This window comes from Tupaia chinensis, unplaced genomic scaffold (assembly GCF_000334495.1).
Source record: "Tupaia chinensis unplaced genomic scaffold, TupChi_1.0 Scaffold000384_1, whole genome shotgun sequence".
Classification (NCBI taxonomy): domain Eukaryota; kingdom Metazoa; phylum Chordata; class Mammalia; order Scandentia; family Tupaiidae; genus Tupaia; species Tupaia belangeri.
In genome coordinates this window covers 2096094-2104634 of record NW_006159886.1, presented here as the reverse complement: position 1 = coordinate 2104634, position 8541 = coordinate 2096094, and the positions used below count along the sequence as shown (strand labels likewise).

General features: G+C 48.6%; 1 protein-coding gene across 2 annotated transcripts in view; it reads right to left on the bottom strand.

Annotated features, from left to right (window-relative positions):
• JAKMIP1 (janus kinase and microtubule interacting protein 1) overlaps positions 1 to 8541 on the bottom strand; it is a 133806-nt gene that overhangs the window by 119120 nt on the left and 6145 nt on the right. Inside the window, exon 1 of one of the 2 annotated variants that reach the window (XM_027773870.1) lies at positions 878 to 932. The exons of the other annotated variant lie outside the window; for it this stretch is intronic. The gene's annotated coding sequence lies outside the window, so the exon portion shown is untranslated. Of the gene's footprint in view, positions 1 to 877; positions 933 to 8541 lie in introns of those variants that run through there. 2 annotated transcript variants of the gene reach the window in all.

Here is an 8541-nt window from a genome sequence, read left to right as displayed (position 1 = left end):
ATGCAGATCGCTCGGGTGCAGGAAGGCCCAGCAGGTGAACCTCATGACATTATTCACAACCTGAGTGACCAGGAAGGGTTTCAGCCTTTTCGAAATGGTGGACAGAGGTCTTGTTGTCATGAACAGCGGCCTGGAGCTGACACCCACCGATATCCCAAAACCACTAGGAGAGCCTGAGGTGGGTCAAGGTGTTGATAGGCAGATGCCAGTCTTCCCAAAAGAAAAAGATTTAGCAACTACCAACACAGAAAAGGAATGAGCTCTGGAGTTGAAAGGGACTTTTAAAAAGTTCATCTGGTCCAAATTCCCCATTGTACAGATGGGACATGGAGTCCACGGAGGGTGTGCGTAACTCAAATGTATACCGAAAGTAAGATGTGAATACCGCTTAACTCCTAATCCCGGAATCTTCTTACTCTGAGTAAGAAGAAAATGTTTATAAACCACATTGTCGCCTGTTCCAGAGTGCCCTCCATGACTCCCCAAGGCTCCTTCCGGCCCTGGGCTCCCTGGGTCGAGTATAGGGAGGACTTCACTGTCAGTTGACGTGTCAAATCCCGGCTCTCGCCCTCACGGCCTGAGTGGCCTTGTCAGGTGTCACTTCTCTGATTTCTCTGACTATGCATGACTGAGGCAGTAACAGTCGTACTAATAATGGCTGCTTCCCCCAAACATCAACCTGACCCTCCCGCTCCACCTCCCAGACCACCACCCACGACACACCCACCATCTCCACCCGGTGCGCCCTGGCTCCCACATGCCTCGACCCCTCCACGCCTGCCAAGGAGACCCCGTGCCCAAGACTCCTCCCCTCCCCAACCCCAGCCAAGCCGCCTCTACTTCAAAGGCAAATACGCAGAAAAGAAGTAAAACAAACCCTAACTCCCCAGCCCCACACAGTCCACTTCCGGGGCACGCATCTGGGGCACGCATCTTCCATCTGGGGCACACATCTTCGTGCTGGCCTTTTAAAGTCAACCTTGACCCCGCCCCTTCCGCTTCCTGCCCCGCCCCTAACTCCATTGCCCAAGCCATGCCCACTCCGGCTCCCTCCCTAGGGTGCAGGGGTAGGAGAGCAGGACGCAGAGCTCTAACCTTTCCTGTAACCAGCCCGCTCCTAGGGAGGAAAGCATCGTCTGCACTGTTTCGTGTCTGTGAATTGAGAGAGGTGGCTACCGGTAGGGTAGGTGGCTTTTCCTTTATCGCCTATCATATTCTCTGGGTCACATCCCCAGGGAGGCCTCCACTGACCTCAACTCCACCCAAACCCAGGAGGCATCCCCCACCCCCCACCTGCCAGCCATCCTGTACTTTGCTCGAAGTTGGCCTCGCGGTGGGGTGGGTCGTTCACAGCTGCCTCTGAGACAGGAAGCAGGGGAGGGAAAGGCTCCAGGTTACCCAGTATGTACCGGAGTCAGTGTACTCCCAGGAAAAAAATTAAATGTGTGTGTATGTTCAGAAGGCAGGAATAATATTTTTTGCTCTTTTCACAAAGTGAAATCCTGTTTAGCGGTCCACATGAAGCTGCTCTTGGAAGGACTCACCCCACAAACCACGGTCTCTGCCATTCACTGAAACCCCCCCGGGAGTGTGGGTGAAGAGAGAGCTAGGTTCTCATCCCAGGGCCCTGGCTCACTAACTCTGACCTTTAAGTGACTACTTAACCTCTTGAGGTCCCAGTTGCCTTTCACCTTCTAGCAGGATAGATGAGAGGCTTACCCACCTGGGGAGTACTCAGGAAATGCAAGCCTGAGCGGCAGACTGGGTGGAACTGGGCTGAAAGGCCTTGTCCCAGGCAGGGACACCCCGCCCCAGCCACCACCACCACCTGCTCCCTAGGCCTTCCTGAGCCCCCCCCACGCACTATCAATGCAACAGTGCTACAAAGTCACAAATCCACAGGAAAACAAACATGCCCACCTCCTCTGCAGAAGGTGACCCTCCTCCTGGTGCCAGGTAGAGAACAAAGAAAGGAGGTGGCTCAACAGTGGCCCCAAGCCAGGCTGCTGGGTTTATCGGAGCATGACTCCTGCCTCCAGGCCCAGAGCAGCAGCTAACCCAAGGGTTGTCTCTTAGAAGAGCTAACTCTATAGGCAGTGTGCTGGGCACACCTTCTCAGCTCTTCCTCAAAACCTCCCTGTCAAACAGGTAACGTTATCCCCACCTAACAGGTAAAGAGACTAAAGCTCAAAGAGGTGAAGTCACTTGCACAAGACCCATAGCCAGGGCTCAAAACCGCATCTGTCTGACTCCAAAGCCATTCCAAGCTGCCCAAAGAACTGCATGTTTTGCTTTTTATCTCTAGGACCAACGTCCTGCTTGGCATGCTCTTAGAAGGCATCCAAGAGTGTATTTAGGGATAAACAGCCAGGCTTCCTCCTGCACACCATGCTATGGCCCTCCAAGAACAAAACATATTGACAACAGAAAATCAAACACCACTGAATTAGCCCCAACACGCCTGTAAAATAATAGTTCCAAAATATCCCAGCTTGTAAAATGCCTCCAATATCATCAGAAAACCACCTACTTCAATTTCCCACCAAACACACCCACAAACACAAACAATTTCTGATAAAATTGCTACTTGTAACATACTCAGAACCCACATAAAATTATCAGCAAATAGAGGAATGAGAGTTATCAACATTCACGAGAACATGATATAGTTTCCTTTAGAACATTCTGTGCACGTGGAGTTTTCTGTTTCCTTAATAAAATCTTACTGAGTGCTGAAAAGGAGAGGAAATTTGAGGGAGGGAGGGGCGATGGGGACTGATAACCTGTGCCATAAGAATTAAGTATCGTGACAGCAACTATGTCCCTCTTCCATCAGACAGCAATCAATACAATTCAACAAGCATGCACCAAGTAATAGTGACAACAATCACCACTCACTTAACTGTACCAGGAACTGCCCTAAATTTTCCAAATCACCGAATATTCTGCAGTCTTATGACATGGGAACTCTTGGCACCCTGTTTTAAGGTCCCAGCAGGAAAGGGGATGTTGGCCAACACAACCCACCTAGCAAGTGGGGATGGGAGGTTGTCAGCAGGCAACTTGTCTCCAGTGCTTGTGTTCTTACTGCTCTACTCTGTAGCTTCCAGGTGCCAGAGGTTATGCTGGGGCATGAGGATAGCATGACAAGTGTAGTCCAGACACTTCTCCATCCAAGAGAAGACCAAAGTAACTACATTTAGTGGGCAGTGAGCTAAGTCTGCCATTCTGCATAGTAGACGTAGGCTGCCTCTTCCTATGCAGGTACGAACTTCAGGTGCTTTAGACATAATATTGAGGCTCACACAAGTTTCTAGAGAAGCACATGTTTTCCTCATTTCTTAAAAAAAAAAAAAGAAAGAAACTTTAGCCGAAAGCAGGTAAATGACTTGCGCATGTCCCCACCTCAGTATAAAACTTTTGCTCTTTCAACTCTTCACTCTTGGCAAACTCCCTGCAGCACTTTGGAATCTCTCCTTTATTAACGTGCAAGGGCCCCTTAAGAAGTCCCAGAAAAGACCCCAGGCAGAGGTGGTTTCTGTCTCACCTCGGCTGAAATGAGTCACAAGGCTGGCAGGTAACCACACCACCAAGAGTAAGGAGAAGTGGTTGGTGACTTCCAGGCAAAGAGCAACTTCTTTCTGTGGTTTCCACATCCTTTCTACATCAGCCACTGCACCAGTATCCAGGCACTCCTCAGCAGACACCTACCAAGTGCCTGCTGTGTGCACACTGCTCAGTAAGACACGCCGGTGGACGGGGGGCAGGGTGGGAGTGAGGGGGACAGCAGTGTCCACGTGTGTCATGGCTCAAGAAAGCAGCTCCGGAAAGTGTGGCAGTTAGGGAGGGACGTGCTGAGACAGGAAGAGACCAGGAACAGGAGAGTGACAATAACACGGGCCTGGAGTGCTCAGGCTAGTCCCGGGTTATTACAGGTTACTCACTCCAGGTTACTGTCTGGTAACTGGGAGGCCAGGGAGCATGGAGCCTGCATGATGAAGGAAGGATATCTAAAGTAGGTACGGGGTTGGGGGCACATGGAGGTTGGGGTGCTAGACTCCCACATGACTGACCAGTTTGAGTCCTGGACCTGGAGACTTGCTTTCTCACTCCCACTCCCCCGTCTCTCTCTCTCTCTCTCTGTTCTTTGGTCAAATTTTTCAAAATAATAATATTGAATAATAAAATTGAATAAATAATTATTAATAATTTTTTTTTAAAATAATAAAATAGGTACTGTCAGGAAATACAGATAAAGAGCCAGAATCAAGAAAAAGTTGAACAGAACACAAGCTCCACCCAGCCATCCACTCACTCGGCAGCCAAGTGCTTGCTCCGTACCAGGCCTCAGGTACAGGGAACCCGACGCGGATCTCACACAGCCCACCCTCTCCGAGCTCCAGCCAGTGACGAAGAAAAACGGGGAGAGACGAGAGATGTGCATGTGGCAAGGACTGCGCAGACATAGTGCAGGGAAGCACCTCTATTGCCGTAGGAGACAAGCTGGAGCCACCTCTAAAGGCACCAAAAAGATGTGGTTGTGCAGCCAGGAAGGGAGGGGTCCTGGCAAGCTCAGGGAAGGCAGGCACTTCTGTAAAGGTAAGGGTGGGTGTCACATACTGAACGTTTGTGCTTCCGAAAGCTCGTGTCTCTAATGTGATAGCCTCTGGTGATGGGGCCTTTGGCAGGTAATTAGGTGATGAGATTGGTGCCCTTCTAAGAAGAGATAAGGGCCAGCCCATAGATCCAGAGAGCTGGATCCCACATAGCCAACCACAGCTCAAATCCCAGCCCCAGCAGCTTGAAAAACACACTGTATGTGTTTGCATGCCCCAAATCCCGACAGGATGGAAAAATGGAAAAGAGATTGTGGCATGACTACACACCGCTGGAGGGTTTTTTCTCTCTCTTCACCTCTCTCTGTCTCTCTGGTGAGTACATACAGTTTTTAATAATTAAATAATGAAGAGATATGAGAAATCTTGCTTCTACATCCTCTCCCTCCCTCTCTCTCTCATTAGAATACAGCCAGAGGTGGTCCTCTGCAGACCTCACAGGAACCAGGCTGGCTGGCATCTTGATGTTGGACTTCCAGCCTCCAGAACTGCCCCATCCACGTTATTTTCCTTATAGCAGCCTGAGGACTACAGCAGTCAGTAAAAATGGAAGCACCAAGAGATGAGGCCTCAACACATGGTAACTAGAAGTTTGTGCTTCATCCTGGATCGAAGGAGAGTCTCACAAAGCAGTCCAACGGTCAGGGGTGAGTTTCAGAAAGATACCACCCTTTCTTGGTACAAATCTTCCTCTCCCCAAACACTTCTGTAACTCAACCATCACTCTGAGGAAGCAGTGAGTGGACAGCATCTCCAGACACTGCTAAGAGGGCACAGGTCCTGAAGGTCTGTTTGCAGAGATTGGGTGGTAAGGCAAGTGTGGCTCCGGTTACAGCTCTTCTTCCAGCCCAGCCAACGGTGGGGTGGAGGCTCTAGTCCCACAGGTCCCAGTCTTAGTAGTTGAGACACCCAATGTGACAGTGATGGGCAGATGACAGCACACAGACATGTGGCTGATGTTTGAGACAGGGCAAAACTGTCATTATGCAAAATGCTGGGGCCTGGTGCTCCTTGAAGACGATTGAGGTGTTGATGTCAGGGGTCTGGAGCAACAAATGCTTGATTCTTTTTCTAGACATAATTGTTTTAAACTAGAAAAACATCACACCAACTCGAATGCACTGCACATCAAACGTTAACCCTCTGTAGCCCTCACTGCAGGGACCTCACTGCCTGATGAACGTGGCTTCGTGCAGGTCTGGGGTGTGGTCTCTCCTGTCCTCTCCACTGAACTGTATCCTGAGACTGCAAGACCAAATGGTCACAAAAACATTACCAATTGCAAATGTGGTACACACGCTGTCACAGTGTCGACTGTTTCCACATCTACAGCAAGTCCTTGGATACTCAGGCTGCCACAGCTTTTCAGCCTGCAACCATCACCCCAAAGTTTTCATTTAGCAACTTCAAGTCATCAAAGCAACCTCACTGTTCTCACTGACTGACTTTTATAACTAGTAATGTAAAATAAGTTTAAAATCACAGGTAAATGGAGGTCAGCAGGTGGTGTGGTGTCTAAGGTGCTGGATTTCCATATGGCTGACCACAGTTCACGTCCCAGACCCGATGACTTGAAACTCACACCAGGCATGTGTGCATGTGTACCCAAAATTCCAAGAGGGGAATGGAAGGAAGGGATTGTGGGGTGGCCATTCCCCCTGGGGGCTGATTTCTCCCTTTCCCTCTCTCTGTCTCTCTCAGGTGAGCACCCCTTCCAGCACTGAAGACCCAGTGAGAAAACTATCTATGCAGAAATTGGCACTTACCAAACACTGAATGTGCCAGTGCCCTGACTTTGAACTTCCCAATCTCCAGAACGGTGAGAAATATATTCCTGTTGTTTATAAACTACTCAACCTACAGTATCTTGTTGTAACAGCCCAAATGGACTAGTTTTTAAAAATCTGCCCTTTGGGGCAGTAGATGGCATAGTGGTTACTATGCTGGAATCATACATGGCCAACCAGTTTGAGTCCCAGACCCAGTGGCTTGAAAATCACTTCAGGCACATGTGCATGCGTGCCCAAGATCCTGGGAAGAGAATGGAGGAGGAGAGATTGTGGCATGGCTATCCTCCCGGTTGGTGATTTCTCACTTTATCTCTCTCTCTCTCTCTCTCTCTCTCTATCTCTCTCTTTCCAGTACAAGTGCCCTGAGACAGAAACCTCTTTTTTGACTAGATGGTTGATCCACTCACATTTAATATAATTGATAATATAGTTAGATATAAAACTGCCACTTTATATTTTGTGTTCTGTATGTCTCATGTCTTTTTAGTTCCTCTTCCCTCCTTGTTTTCTTTTGCATTAAGTGAATAGGCACTATGTTTGGCACATAAGTCAGAAGCAAGGACTTCAAAGAGGTATTTCTTTTAAATTTAGATGACAAAACTACCTCTTGAAAATTTTAACTTTTTAAATGACACATTTTCAAATCAACCATATTTTTCTCTCTGGTCCAGTATATTGGAACAAATCAATTATTCATCCAATGTAACTCAAAGGAGGCATAGATGAATTAGTCCAAGAGGGCACTGTCTACAAAAATGGCCATTACTAGTTTCTTGGGTTGGAGAATTTGAGTCCACAACTTGACCTGCCCACAAGAACGTGAGAGGGGACCATTACATTGGAGGGATCCCTCATGATGTGGTGACTGGAAGTCTGGTGATAATTCAGTGTTTCAAACCAAGGTAGAAAGGGATGGTCAGAACCCACAACAAACTCCATATTGTGGGTATTTTCAAATGCCAGGCATTGCTCTCCCAGACACTTGGTACAGATGTTAAAGAGACTCTGATGAGCGCTGGATACAATGGGCAGTGAAGACACCATCCCAAACCATGCAGCCCAGATCCCTGCCTGAGAGCAAATGAACACACCCCAAGCTTCCTTTCTTGACCTCTTAGCTTACCTACAAAGCCCTCTACTCATCAGCACATATGAGGGGGAGCTACAGTGAAATCCTAAATTTACAATGTAGGCTGTGAGTCTGGGATACCCAGCACTCTTCCCCATCTGCCAACTTCTAAGCCCTATCCAGCAATAGAGCTTGACTGTGTCTTGAATCTGAAGTGTCTCACACTAGGTTTTAGTCACCCCTATAGAGAAATCAGGGGATCCATTAACTAACACACAGGCCCTCCCAAACTTGGCTTATCTAGCAGAGTGATGTTTCCAGAGGAAGACAGAGCATGTCGGCCCATTTGCCCAACAGTTTTAATAGATTGGACACAGTGTGGGGGCATCCAGGCCCCTTTTCAAAATAAGATGTCAGATTAGCAAAAAGAACCTTGTTGAGCCCTAAGCCTGTAAGGCTCCAAGACTTGCTGCAGAAATTCAATTACCAGCAGGCTTAATGAGCTCACTCACCCAGCTGCCCAACAAAGCAGCCCTGCAAGCTTCTAGAAAGAAGGTCTGTCTTCCAAAGTGCATTCTAAGGGTGCAGCTTGGGAGAAAGGGAAAAACCAGGCCAAGTTAAAAAGAAAGATCCCCTTCTGTGGATGTGGGAACACGGTGTGGGTTCTGAAGAGCAGCTTTCTAATACTGTTTTTGCTGCCTTAAACTCAGCAGGTTGCACTGGAAGACAGCAAAAGCCCAATCTGAGGAGGAGTAAGAGAAACCACGAGCTTCGCAGACGAGATCTCTGGGCTGGTGCAACAACCTGGGGTATCGCAACCCCAAGTATGATGGCATTTGAGGCTCAGACGGTTGACTGTCACTAGAGATGGCTGTTGCAGAGAACAGAGTGAGGCTCACTAAGGGCAGAGCTGATCCAGTGCAAGCAACAGACAGAATGTACTGTATTCCTGTTAAAGTCCCTCCCAACACTGCCATCATGGGAACCTGAGGCTGAACGCCCAAATCGACTCTGCACCCCACCCTGGGCAAGGCTCTGGGATGCACACTGTGAACCCAGCGGCATT